Here is a 17249-nt window from a genome sequence, read left to right as displayed (position 1 = left end):
AACATTATTTGAAGTGATAAAGTGTTGCACTGTGCTTTGCTTTCAAATATATCCAAGAAATGCTCTGGGCATAGCAGGGCAGACTGCTCTGATCTCTGTAAAGAAACTATTTTTACTCAGATTTACAAAGTTGAAATACACTTCTTACGGAGGTACCCATGTCTTTCCACTGAAAATGGGAAAAAAAAAAACAGAAAAGGTATAGAGGATTAACTGAGATGCTGCACACACTGGAGTTTCATGCTGTAGTTGCACAAAGCTACACAAGCTGAGTACTCACAGAAATGTAACCTGTATGTTTCCCTTGGCCTTTGAAACTACTTTGAGTATTTTGAACTTTCTGCCAGAACACCTGTTTCATTGTCCTTGTTCTCTTGAAGATAGCAGCAGAAAAGGTCACTTGTACTGTTAAATCCATGCCAGTTTAAAAATTCAGCCCTAATTAAACTGTTGAAAACCACAATCATGAGCAGAAAAACACCTGGGTATCTTAAAAATGTTTTTATATTTTCAGAAAGTACTGGCAGTTAAGAATATTCAAAGACAACAGTTTCCTACAGGGGGACAGCACAAGGTCTCACACAACTCAAAGACCTAAACCCAAAGATAAGCATTGTGTGCACTATCATCTATAAATCAGCACATTTTTCAGGGATAATTTGTAAGCATTTCTAAAGGCAGAAGGAAGCAAGATTTCAACTTGACACGCAGATAAAATATGAAGGAACATCAGGGAAAGAATCCCGATCTCCCAGTCCCTAAATTTTACACTCAGTACATAAAGCCTCTTCAGTGTTTCTGAAGAACCACAGTTTAACAAAAAGGCAGTCTAAGTTAAATCAATTTCACTCCCCCAAACTTAGCTAAAATCAAATTTCATTATATTTTATAACAAGGAGTAAAAGTATGAATGAGTTCCATGCACAAAAGGTAAAAAGAAAATAAAAATATTTTGCCTTTGTCTGAAAAACAACAGATTTTTTCAGAAGTCAGATTTACAGCAAAGGAAAATGAAGAATTGTGAAGTTAACAATGGAGCAGAACTAATTTCTGAAACCAGACAAATCTTTCAAACAGGATTTACTAAGGAAAAGTAAAAGTAATAGCATGCTACACAGAATGCTATTGCAAATAGGGATTAGAAATAGGAAACTCATTTAAATTCTACTTTTCTGTAGAGATTGAACAGTAACTATCAATCTTTCAGTTCTATGAGATGTCATTGTTAAAGTGAGAAAAGGTGTAACTTGTTAAGGAAAAGTATTCCTCTGGTGATGTGACACATGAAAACCCTTGCATTTGTGACTCTAAAACAAAACACTGATGATATTAGAATCAATAAGGACTGTTGTAATGTTGTCTATATTTTTTTTTATTTTTCAGTGCCCAGCAATAAAGAATGAAAAATACATAGGTGATTATTAATCGGCAAAAATTCAGGAATGTGAAATATTGGAAGATTTTGATACAGTTACAAGTGGATTTCTAATACTTGGGAACAAAAAAAAATCTCTACTACAAATTGAGCATGTCTTATTTTCCCATGTATTCTCTTCCCCCTCTCTAGAGTGTTTGCTATTCTCTCACAATGTTTCTGAGAAAATCATGAAAGATTTTTCATACAAAGAGTAGTTCCACAGACATTTCAAATAACACCATCATCTTTAGAGTCCACAAATACAGTCTAGCAACAAATGCTTTTGTAAGTATTTGCAACCTTTAACCTTTTTCAAATTCCTCTGGTTATGAAAGTTGGAATGTAATACCAGCTTATTTGTAGGTTTTTATTGGCTACTTGACTTCTAAAGCGAAAGGTACATTTAGGTCAGACAGTAATTTATTGTTCCCTTTATTTAAAACTTTATATTAAAAAATCATCAAAATAGTCCAGGAGAGAAAAACCTAGTTAAAAGAAACTCTATTTTGGAATCCAGATCTGTGATAAACAAGTTGCTCATGGCAAAGCAAATAATGCCTGCACACTCAGCTCAGAACTAGCTGCTCTCCATATTCATCAGGTGCACTTCCTCCAATTTCAGATTTGCATTAAGGCTTGAAATCAGAGTCCCTTAGTTCTAAATCAGTACTATCATCCCAAGGTATTCTACACTATTTTTGTAGCCACTAACTAGATACTGTTGACTGCCAAACTCCAGCAAAATAGCACTGACCTGCACAAGCCACATCATAACTGGTCTCTTCAGGCAAAAACATTTGCAGCCCTCACCAAAGCCCAGCTATGTCAGGAAAAAAGAATCACTGCATACAAGCCTTAGAAACATGCAGCCATCACTACAGTACTTCCTAATAACAAAGAAAAACATAACACAGAAAGCAATTAGGGCTTGTCATTTGAGTTTCTCATCCCCTCCCTATTGCAAGAAGTGCCAGGGACTCCTGAGTGACTTTATTTTAGAATTTTAGAAGTTTATTCCCAGTGAAAAACTGTAACTGGGGAAGATGCCTATTATGCACAATGCAACCAGGTCACAGTTACACCTGAGAATAAATGAAACTAGTTGTTGTCAATATTTTCCAGAACCACAGAAAAGTACTGTTGACATTACATCCACTTATTAGGACTCAAATACCCTTTATTTTATCCTAACTTATTCAGGCAACACCACTGGAACACCATGACTAGACAATGGGATAAAGTTTCTATTTGCTAAATAGGCTGGATTGCTTCTTCTACTGAAGTCTTAATGGAACACAGATTTTTCCAGTCAGATCATCCTGTAATAGTCATTCCCAGGAGGTGTCCTCTGCAAGGAGGAGGAACAACAACAAACAAGAACACCCATGTGCAGCTTACCATTTATTCCTATATTAAGAGTAGCATTTTATAACAGCCAAATTTGGACAAACTTGTACAAACAGCAAAATATTTTCTTGGTCCAAAAAAATCTATGCACAGAATTCTGCCTGTATATGTGCTTGTGAAATTTCCAAGAAGTGTCAAAATACGTTTCAATCATATGTAGCAGTGAAAGCACAGTTGCATTTTCCTGGTGCCACATTCTGTGGGCAGAATTTGGGATGGCTGTGGCATGAAGATGGACAATCAAAACAGTCATCAATTTCCCATGAAATGCAGAAAAAAAAATATAATATTCTTTATAATTTAATGTCGATCTAACTGACTTTTGATTAACAACTCCTAATATAGTTGGAGTTAGGATTTTTTTCTTGTAAGGTTCCAGCAAATTACAGGGATCTTAATTATCTTAAAATAAAATACTGTCAGTCAGGGAGTTTACTCCCTATGGCTGAAGAGATAAGCTTGAAATGTGTGCTGTGTAGGCCCTTAAGATAAAGATGGGTGATACAAAGAGAAAAACTAAGAGAATTTTTTTCAAAATCTAAGTGACTTTTTTGGGGCTTTAAAGTACAACTTTGTTCTTGAGAAACTCATCAGGTCAACAATACTGGAGAAATATATTTCCTTACAAATTTTACTCTACTTACCTACCCATCTAGGAGATCAGTAGGAATTGGTCTCTGCTGATCACAGTTTATCCAAGTCACCCATTAGCAATTTAAGCTTTTGAAGTAACAAATAATATCTCTGTAGAGTCTCAAAAAGTTAATAGTACTTTTGGACACAGGGTTATTTATTATTTTATAAGAAACATAACACAAATAAAAATAAATAACACCTTTCATATCTTGAATTGCTAAAAGCTACAAGGATTCACATGGTATTTTTCAAAGTAATAGAACAAAAGACTGATGCTCATAGCTCCATTAGAAACATTTATATGCAAAACACTGCTTTTTCCTATCTTGAATTTCTTTTAAGATTCATTATTGCCCTATAGCACATTTGTCTGAAAAGAGACTCTAGGGAGATGACACTTTCTTTGGTTAGCATTGTTGTAGCTGACAGAATGCATAAAAGGCAAACTGCTTTTTCTTCAGCTTTCAGCCTGAGCCAATCAAGTGCAGAAATTCTCAGCCTCTTCTCATCTTGAATTCTGGATTTTGAAGTTTACAGAATAATTGCAGCTTTCCAGCAGAATCATTTTGGCACATAGACCATTCAAGCTCACATAAATGCTACTGGTGTCCTAAATACCATTGATAAAATCTTGATCTTTCCATTGTAGCCATTGTTTCCATGTCAGCCTGATTAAAAATCATTGCATATTTTTAGAATTAATGCACATTTCCTTATGAAGAAATGATCCCTGAAAGCACCTCACACTTACCTTCCTATGAAAAAATAATTCATACCTGGAAACATTTTTTTTTCTTCTCTCTTGAAGTGGTATTATAGGCCCTTGCCTGGATTTCTGGGCCCTGCTGTGTTAAACACTTGTATGAAAAGCCAGTCTCTGTTCTGAAGAGCTTACAGAATATTTCTTTTTATTTTTAGACAACTGAACATAGTCACTGGAAAACACAAGTGAGCATCACGATAAGCACTGTTTAATCATTGTGAACTCTTTATAGGTATCACAGCAATTAAGAGTTTCAAAGGGATGGACTTGAAAGGAAGAAAGGTGACCCCAAGAAATTTTTAGAAGCAGCTTCTTCTAAACACAAGGAAAGGTAAAACAATAAAGGCTTGTTATAAAGTTCAATAAATAAACCACCAAGTCTCTTTGCTCATCTGTACTTCAGAATAAAAACTAAAAGCAAGTGACACAATAGATAAGCCACAGCAGACCAAAGCTAAGCAGTTGGCAAGATCCCGTCACTCGTGTGCTTAAGATGCAAGCAGGAGAACCCTGCAGTGGGGCTGACTCAAGAGCCTAACCAATGACCTTAGCAGCACAGTTCTGCATTGATGTCAACTCCACAAAACTGGATGCAAGGTTCCCAGAAGAGGAGGTTCTTGGAGTGTGGGAGAAGTCTGGAATTTGGAAAGCTTTTTTGGTGGTACTGTTTCTGGTTTTGCTTCAGTTCAATGCAATATACTGTGGTAAGTTTTTTAAGGCAAAAACCAGCATTTAACATCACCCAAGTTTAATACTTTAAAAAACCCAAGAATTTATTTCATTAACAGAGGCACTTCAGGCTACACCTATACTGTCTCTTCACTCCTGGGTCATCAGGCCTTATAAAAGCCCCATGAGTTGTGAAGCCACCTAGAAAATAAAGGTCTATAAAGGTCAAGACAACATACGTACCAGAAAGATACTTCATCATTTCCCCGGACAGGAAAAAAAGGCAGAGTTGAAGAGGCAGTGTAATCGGGCCCAGATCTGCAAATGAGGGGCGCCTGAGCTGGCATGAATTGAAGCCAGCGCAGCCATGTGGTGTGGCTGTGCTTGTGGGGACACCACGGGGCACAAAGCGACCAGGGGAAAGCTCAGAGCTTCTGCCTCTCTGCAGGCTCTCCCACCTTGCTGCCAGTCTGACTCACCCCATCCACAGCCAGCTCAGCAATTCTGCACTGCACTCCACTGCTCGGTCATGCACCAACAGCCAGCCGTGCTCACCAGGAACTGCAGCCATCTGGTTCCCTTTTCCTGGCCCCCACTGAAAACATTTCTGACATCAGCACTGTCTCCATAGCACCTAGAAAACTTCAGCGATTTTTTTTTTTTTTCCCAGAAAGCAAACCAGAGCAGAAAGCTGGACAAATTTAAATGCAAGATGACATTTAATAATTTAATAAAATATTCCAAATGGCAAGAAGTAAATAAACTATGTGCAAGATCATTTTTCATCTGTTCACAGAACTTTTGACCTGGCCACTGTGAACCTTTACCAGGAAGGATTGGTTTGCACTTTTTCCTACCTGCTATATGTGTTTTCATGGTATTTTTTGCACTTGTTACTGGCAGCCCTGCTCATGCAGCCCTGAACAGTTAACTAAACCAAAGAATTGATGCAGATGAAAACTGTGTAGCAGCACAGATTTTCATCATCTTGAAACTGAGCATGGGTTTGCATTCCCAAAGTATTACACAGCACCTCAGGATATCACACTGCAGCTGACTAGTTTGGTATCTTTATGTGACTACTTGTAGATAAATTGGTAAAAGGAAAAAAAACAGAATCTAAATGAAACTCCCTATTACTTTCTACTCTGCCAGTTGACAGCTTTACTATTTATATTCCACTAGATGCCTTTGTCAGAAGACCTTAAATTTCAGATACATCCTCTGAAAAGAATGTGCAGCTTTTGCCTCTGCTTCTATCAGTTTTCTTAGATCTCACTTTGTCCTGTACCAGAAGTTGTTTTCTTGCTTCTCAGCTTTATTCTATTTTCTCTGGCCACCAGTCCTCTGTGGGTCTGTTCCTCCTTGGGAATGAAAATACTCATCCATTTGAAGTAGCATTAAACTGTTCAGTACAATGTAACTTACATGGACTCTGCCTCCTATTGACACTTACTATCCTGCTGCTTCCTCTTGAGCCTTCAGTTTACTGCAGCATATTCAGAACAGCCTCAATTAAACGATCCTAGAGCAGGTGCAGTTTCTCTAAAAATATATCCTGTAGGATCTCATAACAGTTACTTTCACAAAATTCTACTCACACAAGAGAAAAGACATTTCGGTAAAGCAGACAAAGTTAGTTTTTAATATCTTAAACCACAGAATACAATTAAATTGATTAATTAACAATGCTAGTAAATATCCATGTTTTCTAGGGTACATTTGACACCAAGTATTCTTTTTAAAACTGAAAGAACATTAAGCACTAAAGCAGAAAATTTCATTCCATATTACATTATTTTAAACTGTAGCTTAGACATTGTTCTCACAAGTTAAATAAATACAAAGATACCAAATTGCTTGACCTTGTTTCTGTACAGGTACTGTGCAGTACATAAAACTACAGAAATTGTAGATATCTGCACCCGAGACACATCCCACCAACAGCACAGTAATGCTCAGCACAATCCCTTCTTGGAGACTCTTTCAAAGCAGTCATTTATGAGAAACAGTCTTTTGGCAGGTGTCAGCGTAATAGATTTATTTTTTTTTCCCTTTTGCCTCATGTAAAATTCTCACTACACCGTTCTGGGTGTGTACCCTTCCTTACTAGGTCACTTCTCACCTTCATGCCTGTAATTGGAGAGTAATGATGCCATAATGGGCTCACAATGTCAGTGAGGAGCAAACTGAATCAAATTCAGTGTATTAACCTCACCAAATTAAATTTTCATTTGCAGAAGGACATTCAAGGGATACAGATGTAAAACAGAGCTAAGTTATCCACCCACTCCAAAAGTGTGACAAAAGGATGCTCAGTCTTATCATAAAGACATCAAATACTCTTCGTTCAAAATGAGGCTTGTGAGCGCTGTGGGACTTCTTTAGCCTTGAGATTCTTTCAATGCAAAGACTAAAGATAATAAATAATCAGTAAAAAATATTTTTTTAAAACATACCCTTCTCCAAGCTGTTTATTTATCACTGTGACCCCGATGTACATGCCATAAAAGACAGAGAGAAAGCACAGTGACCCAGTCACGTGCCTGGGAAAATAGCTTTGGGAACTACAGAGTAGGACAGGCTCTGGTTTGCCATTTCAGTGTACAAGTTTTACTTCTAAAAAATAAATCACAAGATGAAATATTAGCAACTGTTACATGGAATTGATATCAATAAATACAGAATCTATATGGCACACTGACTTCAGAGGACCCATGTGTTTATTAGTGTGTATATATGCAACTGTACAAGGACAACAAACTCCAGACCTTTGTGCCCATGGCTAAAAAGGTACTCAAGAACATTTCTCAAAGTCTGGTCCAAATCTTTCATAGTAAACTTACTTGCAATTGACACCAGCAAAGCAGAGTAATGACACAACATGACAGTTAAGTAACAAAATACAACCTCTATTCAACCACCCAGACAAAATGGAAGCAAAATAGGACTGTACCAGGAGCTCACAGAGCAGTGACTATGTAAGAGCAGTTCCCTTCATGCAAGATTTTTCAATCTCTACAATTACCATCTTATTCTAATTTATTTATTTTTTAAAGCCTAGAATTCACTCCGGCTAGCAGTGGAAAGCTAGAAATAGCATGATGCCTTAATCTCCAGCTCAATTTTACAAAATGTCTGTAAAGCAGGTATCTCAACAACAGCTCATCTCTCTTCCCTTATCACCTCTATGTGAATGTCTGGATCTTACTGCTCTGAGAGTTGCCAACTCAAATGTAGTAATTTTCAGTTTATTTTCATTTGTTTATTGGAGGTTCACTCAGCCATTCTAAAAATGCAACCCTAGCATGTAGACAGGTATCCCATACTTCCTACATGAAAATTACAGTATTATTGTTTGCTTATCCTGGATTATTGGAAGTCCTTATTTCAACTGTGCCAGCACAGCACAAAAGTAGTACAGTGCAAAAATAAAGCTCTGTTTTGGTTTGTTTTGTCTCTTCCCTTCAAAAGGACACAGAAAATAATTGGTTTGTTTCTTCAGCTGGAACAATTAATAATTCATTCTTCAGACACAGTGATTAAGAGACCAAAGACAAGGCCAAAGCATTGCAGAAATGGACACTAAATTAATTTCAAATAAAAGGAATTATTTGAAAACAGAAATAGAAATCTTCTGCAGTAATCTGCAATAGTAAGTGACATAACTAGCCAGAAAGACCACATAAATCAATATTACCACCCTGTAACATCTCTGCCAGTAAAAAAGATGGTCCATGGCTGATTTAAATTTTTTTTCCAACACAAAACATTCCTTTTGTTCATATTGCTACTATTTTAATGTAGGACTCAACACTGCTAAATCAAATTCAGTAGGATATACACCATTGATTACAGTGATAGACAATCAAAATGTTTATCCCAGGCCCCAGGTCAAAAGGCAGCACAACTCTAGAAGCAGTGCTGTTATCTCAGAATTCACATTATTAACAACAGCTACAGTAAATTTTAATTAAAGCATTTTCCTCTTGTGGCTTCCCAAACACATAGGACATTTTTGCACTCTTATAACTAGCATTTATAGCTTCCTTTCACAGCAGCTTTTACTTTAAATAAACACATCCAGAAGAGAAGTAGCAAAACCATACTTGTTTTCACTGTGAAATCCTAGAAAACTGTTTGGCAGCACATACCAACTTATAACCCTGCCTTACTCATACTCTGCTCTGGGTGGCAGTTTTGGGGTACTGAACTGAGTGGGGGGTGCTGTAGAGCTTTTTTTTCTTTCTTGGAAGTGTTATTACTGCCCTCACAGCCTTCTAAGAATGTCATGCTTAGCTACAGAGACCAGATTTTCAACAAATCAGTTCAGTTAGGCACAAAATCAAAATGGACAAATCTTCACAAGAGCTCAGAACAGTCAGTGCTAACCTCTTTTGAAAATCTGCCCCAATTATAGATGCCAAGTACTTGAAAACCTGGCTCTAAGCTCTTAAAAATCCATTTTCATATGTTCAGCACTGTAGTGACTAAAGAGAGTCCTGACAGTATTTTTCTACTAGGGGAGGAAAAAGGCAAGAGGCAACCTAGAACAGAGTAAATCTACTGAACAAATATATTCAAAATCACACAGCTCACTACTACTACATTTACTGGCACTAGCCACTTTTGGGTTTAGCCTCTTTTTTATTTATGTATTAGTCTTTCTGAGCCAGAACTGAGCACATCTTCCTTTTGCCAGTTCCTCACTGATATCAGCCTGAGGTGTTGCCAGAGACAGTAGATAAGAGCCAGAACAATGAGCTGGCCTGAAGGAAAATGTAGCAATCCCTCACACCTTTCTTTTCCTTTAACCAAATCCGGTTCAATGTCTGTAAATTATCCCAGTTTACACACGATAGGAAAAAAGAAAAAAAAACCCAGGATATTCATCCAACTGTAAATTTATAGAGTTGTGAAAGAGAACATAACCATTTGCTATTTACGTGGGCTAGAATGGTATCACTTAGCTTTAACACACACCCCAGAATTCACTTCCTTAAAGAAAGTGTGCAAAATGAGATTGAATTACACATTTTAAAGCTTTCACAACTTTGAACTTTAATATAAAATATGAAATACCAAGGCCAAAATTCTGCCTTCAGCACAATGCTTTTTACCAAAGACAGGAATAAAAGTTCTGTTACTGGAGTTTATTTGAGGATTTTAGAATTTAGCAGTAGAGTTGTTGTTTATGCTTCTGTGTTCAAATGTAAAACTGAAATGACAGTTTTGGCCAATTCATATAGTTATTACACTAGAAAGTCACTTTCCATTAGTTCCCTGAACTACCACATAGAAAAAGAACCATCATTTTTCTGCTGTGATCAGAGCTATGAGGAGAAGTCTCCATACATCTGTTAAGGAACTCCTGCCTTTAAAATATATGCATGAAGTGCTTGGATTTTTACTTCTGCCACCTGCCCTGATAATTTAAGCATGCTATTTTCTTAACAAAAACTATTTTTACCGTGGTCACAAATACAGACTTTTCAAAGAGGCAATGTTAATTCTAGCTTATCTAAACGTAGATGATTCTTAAGAGAAAACAAAAACATAAGGGATTAAGTGTAAAACCTTTCTAATACCCTGGTGTATAATTACATTATTCATTAGCAAGTAACCTAAGGTGTTTCCTTCCTGTCCCTTGAGCAAATACAACACAGAATAGCTAATCAATTTGATCTCAAGATCCTAAGCCCTCAATAAAATCTGATGGAGGCTTAGGGAAGAGCCACCCCAGGCTACCCTAGAGGATTAAGAGTGCTTACCCAATTTACAGGTTCACTCACTTAAGAGGGAGAGGATGGGAGATCCATGTGCTTCCTGTGCTTCCATCATTTGTCAGTAAGAGAAAATTTTGTTCGTTCTTTCAGAGGAAAGACATTGTCCTGCAAGACTCACTAATCATTTGTTGTTGTTTTTTTTGTCTACCTCCCCGTTTTGTGCGCTGGGCTGTTCCCTCATGAGATGCCCTGAAAATGTGCACATCTGCCCTGAGCCTCACCTTGCATCTCCCTTCAAGAGAAACTGTAACTTTGATTTCAGCTCGGTTCAGTCTGGGTAAGGATCTGCACAGCGACAGAAATAAAATTATCTATTAAAACAATGCCTCTTTAATAACAAGTTAGTTAATAAAAAATTTAATTACTTAGTAAAGCTACTGCCATTTAAACACCTTTTTTGCTTCACACTGTTAAGCAGCTTCAGGAGGGTTGATTTCCAATGCCAACGCTGGAGAAAGCGAACCAAGAGCTTTACAAAGCGAAGTCCTGGTCTGAGGAGATGACCCTCAACATCCGGAGATGGTGGGCATGTCTCCCGCCCACTGGCCTCTCTCAGGTGCTGCTGTTCCTGCACCCTCCTGTGTCTACTTTTTCCTCACTTCTTTTCCCTCATTCTCCCTCTTTCTGCAAGGCTACCGGGACACACCCATGGGGAGGAGAGCCATGGCGGCTGGTGCTGGCTACTGAGGCTCCCAGCCCGCCTCGAGGGAGCCGCCGCAGTGCCCTCATCCACCCGAACACGCTGCTGGCTGGGTCCCGCTTTCCCGCCACACGCTCTCCCATTGGCTGTCTGGCAGTGGGGGCGGAGGTCAGCACGCTCTGATTGGCTTTCTGGTGGAGGGGGCGGGGCCATGGCGTGAGGGCGGGAGCTTGGTGTGAGGGAGGTGTGAGGGCAGGGCCACGTTTTGAGGGCGGTGTGAAGGTGGGAGGGCGGTGTGAGGGCAGTGTGAGGGCAGTGTGAGGGCGGGAGCACGGTGTGAGGGCGGTGTGAGGGTGGGAGCTCGGTGTGAGGGCGGTGTGAGGGTGGTGTGAGGGCGGTGTGAGGGCGGTGTGGGGGCAGTGTGAGGGCAGTGTGAGGGCGGTGTGAGGGCAGTGTGAGGGCGGGAGCACGGTGTGAGGGCGGTGTGAGGGTGGGAGCTCGGTGTGAGGGCGGTGTGAGGGTGGTGTGAGGGCGGTGTGAGGGCGGTGTGGGGGCAGTGTGAGGGCAGTGTGAGGGCGGTGTGAGGGCAGTGTGAGGGCGGGAGCACGGTGTGAGGGCGGTGTGAGGGTGGGAGCTCGGTGTGAGGGCGGTGTGAGGGTGGTGTGAGGGCGGTGTGAAGGCGGTGTGGGGGCAGTGTGAGGGCAGTGTGAGGGCGGTGTGAGGGCGGTGTGAGGGTGGGAGCGCAGTGTAAGGGCAGGGGCTCGGTGTGAGGGCAGTGTGAGGGCAGTGTGAAGGTGGGAGCGCGGTGTAAGGGGAGTGTGAGGGCAGTGTGAGGGCGGGAACGCAGTGTGAGGGTGGGAGCTCGGTGTGAGGGCGGGAGCTTGGTGTGAGGGCGGGAGCGCAGTGTGAGGGCGGGAGCGCGGTGTGAGGGCGGTGTGAGGGCAGTGTGAGGGTGGTGTGAGGGCGGTGTGAGGGTGGTGTAAGGGCGGGGATGCTCAGGGCACTGGGGCGGTGGTGGCTATGAGGATTTGGTCAGTCCCCTGTTCCAGGGAGTCAGGTGTTCTTGTGAAGGGCAAAACCCATATCTTTCTAATGGTATGCAACAAATTTTTGACTACACAGTTCTTAAACCAGTGAAAAGGTGCCTTAACTGATAATAATCAAAAAGCCCTACTAGCCTTATTCATGCCTGACTTGAGCTCTTCATAGTTATGTTGGCTTTTTGCATTAGGGTGTGATCTATAATGTTTTGGAGCTGTCCCATACTGTCTATTTAATTAGTTTGCCTGGTGTCTATTTAAAATCTTTCTGCATCTTGAAAAGTAATCTAATTTCCCAAATACCAGAAAGATAATCATATTCTGTACAAAATTTGACATGATTTTTAATATTGTACTTGTCTATGGCATAGTCATTTTTCTATTGCAGTAGTGGTAATAAACTCATCAGTGCTTAAAGAATTTCTGGAGATCTGTCTTCAGCAATGAGCTGTTTTTCTTGAACTGTACAGCTTAAGCACTTATTATACAGTGCAGGATTAATGAAAACTATGTGTGCTTCAGTGTATGTCTGTGTGGTAATGCTAAATACAGAAACACCATCACAGAACTCAAAAGAAGGATGCAGTTTTCCTCTTCTTGTTATGGCCAGATTTTTCAGGGGCTTTTTGTCAGTGTAAAGAGAAGTGAATGGTACTAAAAATATTTGAAAGTATGTGGAAACTTTACTGCAAATATTTAGTGGGTTTCAAGATGCAGGTGTTGAAGCTGACTGTTATGAATGTCTGGAATGTTACTGATAGTAAATCTGTAGCTGCAAGCTTTATGGAAACTATTTTATTCTTAGTTGACAGATTTAAATTGAGGAGGAGGGGTGAGGTGATGTCATAATCCTTAGCTTCTGACACTGTTTTTCATATTGAATACAAGAGGTAGTTTTTTCAAATGAATTCTAGGGGATATATTCATCTCTTCTGTGCTTAGGCCTATTGAGCATTTCCTCACTTGTAAAATCTCTTTGTACTCACTTGTACAATTTCATATCTCTGAGCTATTTGCTGCTGTTTTTTTCAGGTAATGACCTTTAATTATTCCTTTGTCTATTTGCTTCTGCGCTGATGTGGAACTGTCAGCTTGGAGCCCTATACATTGCCTGCAGTTCAGCACATCATCGACATTTCTATAGAAACTGTTGAAATTGTGTGATTCTGCACACTTCACTTACGTGCTTGGCAGCAGTCCCATCATGGGTATAGCTGTTGTTTTTCCTCTCTACTGAATGTTCCAGCTCTTGCAGTGTCAGTTCCTTCACCAGCCATCTGTCTTGCTGGCTCACTCACTATCTTAACAGCTCTCCTTCTCAGACTAGATATAAGTCCCAGTGAGTATGCCATCAGCTGTTAATTTTTTATTCAGAAGCTTTTAAAACAATTGTTGCTGCACCCAAATATTCTGTATTTCAATCCTCTCTATCCCATCCTTGTCTCTTAATGGTTGCTTTCTTCTGCATCCTCCTTCTTACAGGTTTCTTTGCAAATTGTCTATCACTTAATTTCTTTTCCTGAAAGTTTTAGGGTAATTTTCTTCAATTTGTTAACTTGTCCCTGAATTCTATCTGGGGATTACATGTCTGAATGCAAGGAAGGCCTAATCCAGTTCTCTTTCATGTGGCACAGTTACTCTACAATCACTGAAAGAAGCATCTAAGTACTTTCAGATATTACAGGAGTCAAGTAACAGCTCCTGAGAAGCGTAAGATTGTTACCTTTTTTGTCAATAAGTTAGATAATAACTTCTTTGTGGTGGTATCAGTGTTACAGATAGGATAGATTGTCTTGTAGCTCAGGGGCTGGCATACTGCTAAACAATCTAGCAATCTTTGTGATGAAAAGTTCTATTTGCTTGTAAGTCAGTCAGGCCTGGATGCAAAATTGCTTTATGAAGCCCTGAGAGTATAGTATTTCTTATTATAGTAGCAGTTTGGTTTATTTTCGTACACTATACTCACTTTATAATCTTCCAATAGCTAAGATTCAGTTAGATAGTGTTGAAAGCTTTATAAACAACTACTTGGGTTTTGTGCAATTTTCAGTTGTAGAAATGAACCACACAGATAATAACTTCACCAGAGACATACCAGCCTTTCTTCTTTTTTAATGTGTATTGATAATCCTTTCTCAGACCTTCTGTTCCTTTCCTGGACAAATTCAAATATTGTTTATTGCTAGTGCAAATTAGTCAGCGAAGCATCTGCAGTTGGTAGCTGTCCACAATGAAGAAGCCCCAGAAGATTAAAACTCCCAGTCGATTTGCAGGTTTGCATGTCATTGTTTGTAATCTTCTGGATTTCTTCCACACTTAGCATTTCTTAATGATAAAGAAAACAGAGTGTACTTACAGTCATAACTAATAATTAGTAAGATGGATTATATTACTGCACTGTACTTATGACTTCCAGGATGAATTTATACCTGTCATTTAATGCCTCTCATGAGGGACTGCCCATCTGAGAAAGGCTTGCTTCCAAAGTAAACATTGCCACTGAAACAGGTCTACTCACAGTCTGATGCTCTTATGCTGGTAGAAGTGTGTTCATAATACAGTCATCCCTTCTGGGCTAGAAAGCTAAAACTGTATTACTATATTAGTAACAGAATTTATGCCAGTATAAGAAATAATTCCAGTGGTACAGTAAAGTTTTACTAAGTTACACAGTGTTTTTCTGCCATTGCTCAGGCCTTTTTTCCTTTGTGCACAGAAAGTGAAAACAGTCAAACAAGACAGAAGCATAGAAGAGAGTGAGAATAAATTAATTTCTTTTCTGTCTTTGTCTCAGGCAAATCAACTCCCTAATTGTAGAATGTGACTTCAGTAGGAAGGAGATTGTCTCCAAAACCCTATTAAGTGAGGTACTCATGTGATCATGGCAAGTATTATGATTAAATATAACCAACAGAGGCAAAGAAATTTGAACTGTCCAGAAATCTTCAACAGAGAACTAATATGCTTTTTCTCTCATTAAGTGAAGCTACGGATGTCTTAGACTAAGAAGAGCAAGTATCCAGATTCAAGAAAGCTGAAGAGGAAACTGGTGAGCTACAACTTATCTTCCCTTTTTGTTACAAGGATATACTCTGTAGCCTGGGTTCAAAGCAAGCATTGTCCCATGAACATTAAGGAATGTTGTTGTTGTTAGGTGAACACATCACCTATGATAATTTACTCTACTTGAAATAACATGTAAACTGGTTTCAGAAGAATAAAACTATTCACGAAAATGTCATTGGAAGGGTATTTTAAGAGCAGACAAAATCTAGTTACATGCTAGGCTAGAAAGAGCTAGCTACTACTTAGCATGCTATTAAGTAAAAGGAATCTCAATTAAATCCCTCTTTTTTTAAAAAAAAAAAAAAAAAAGAAAAGAAAAAAAAGTTAGGCCTCACAAGATTTCAAGATTTTATGCTTTTGTTTTAAATAATCTCAGTTACCAAAGAGAATTACAGCTGGAATTTCCACCAATATAGTTAAAGAAGTGTAAAATAAATAAAAACTTAATTTTTATATTAGGCTAATAAAATCTCTCCATTGTGACTTTAATTTTATCATAGCCTTTACATTGTATTATAATTAAATAGATTTACATTTTATTAAAACTTTGTGAGCAAGTCACACCCAGTTGGCAAGAAATGCCCATTGCAACATACTAAAGCAATAGGAACATCACTGTGTAGAGTTTACTATTCTTTTTCTTACTTTTTAAAACCGGGCATTGCATGCTGTTCCATTTACCTATAATGTGTTCAGTAAGAAGCTAAATTAAGTGACTTTTCATACTCTGTAAAAACGGCTGAGTTGTGGCACAGATATAAAGACTCTATAGACAAGTTCTGAATGGAGAAATCTGGATCTGGGCCTTGCAGTGTTGTCAGAAGTAGCTCTTCAGAGGCAGATTATGAAATTAGAGCTGTAATCTCTGCCTGACATAGAGTTAATATGCAGCCATTCCAGGACTGAAGCTGTTTACTGGTTCTTCCATCTGTCAGGATTTTCCTAGTTTCTATTGGAAGGAAATAGATTAATTTGAAACTGATGGAGGAAAACTTTCTTTGTGGTTGTGTTATGGAGCCCTTTTGAAGAATTGTAGGTAGCTGCTGGGAGACCACCAGGTAAAGGAGTGAATAGGCATAATGGATGTATTTATTCACAATAACTAAGTAAACTAAATTACTCCTCTTAGGTGTAACATTTGAAATGTGTTTGTTCAAGAAAAAATTGTGTGAGAAGTAATAGTTAAAAACATTAAGACATGAGGAGAATGAGAGACCCAAATGAGACCTCCATTGGGGTTTTTCTTCTTTCATTCTCTTTTAGACTGGGCTTAGCTGACTAAAGTTTAATGTGTAAGATCTGCAAGGTTAATGTATAAGCTAGACTTGAAGGACCTTGCCATTGGGAAATAATGAAAGCAATTAATTTTATCAGCTGGCCGAGATGAACATCACATATTTGCCGTAAGTTACTTGTGAAGACTGTCTTGGAAAGCCCAAAGAGTCAACATAAGAAAGAACACTTCTTTTGTGCTGACCTAGTGGTCTGGTATGGTGGGGTTCTGTACCTATACATTGATTCCTCTGTGTTTCATAGCCTTTTCTCGCAGGACTGTTGCCATTAGGAGTGTGCAACAGCAGCCTGTGTGCTATGCATCAGACAAACTTTCAACAAATGTGTCAATGTTCAATAAAGATTTAGCTGTGCCTGTAGGTTTTCACCCCATGTCCCTTGGCTACATTATGTTTTCTTTGGAAGAAATAAAGAGGAGGATATTGGGTTTGTCAGGCTATGGTAGCCAACTTCTTGTGCTTCATTTCTACTGTACACTGTCCTTTCAAAGGAATGTTTATCATATAGCTGATACCCTGGCAGTAAATAGAGT

At 38.9% G+C, this 17249-nt stretch overlaps 2 protein-coding genes across 3 annotated transcripts in view; one reads left to right on the top strand and one right to left on the bottom strand.

The window, feature by feature from the left end:
* Nucleotides 1-17249, bottom strand: part of SMPD3 (sphingomyelin phosphodiesterase 3) — a 98133-nt gene that overhangs the window by 74039 nt on the left and 6845 nt on the right. The gene's annotated exons all lie outside the window — the stretch shown is intronic.
* Nucleotides 11537-17249, top strand: part of ESRP2 (epithelial splicing regulatory protein 2) — a 168701-nt gene continuing 162988 nt past the window's right edge. The window contains exons 1-4 of one of the 2 annotated variants that reach the window (XM_086847261.1): nt 11537-11562; nt 14498-14631; nt 15153-15225; nt 15340-15407. The gene's annotated coding sequence lies outside the window, so the exon portion shown is untranslated. Of the gene's footprint in view, nt 11601-14497; nt 14632-15152; nt 15243-15339; nt 15408-17249 lie in introns of both variants that reach the window. The other variant, XM_086847262.1, reaches the window with a different exon arrangement.

The sequence above is a fragment of the Cyanistes caeruleus genome, chromosome 12 (genome assembly GCF_971803275.1).
Source record: "Cyanistes caeruleus chromosome 12, bCyaCae1.hap1.1, whole genome shotgun sequence".
Taxonomy (NCBI): Eukaryota; Metazoa; Chordata; class Aves; order Passeriformes; family Paridae; genus Cyanistes; species Cyanistes caeruleus.
The sequence above is the reverse complement of the archived record's forward strand: the minus strand, read 5'-3'. Positions and strand labels throughout refer to the sequence as shown.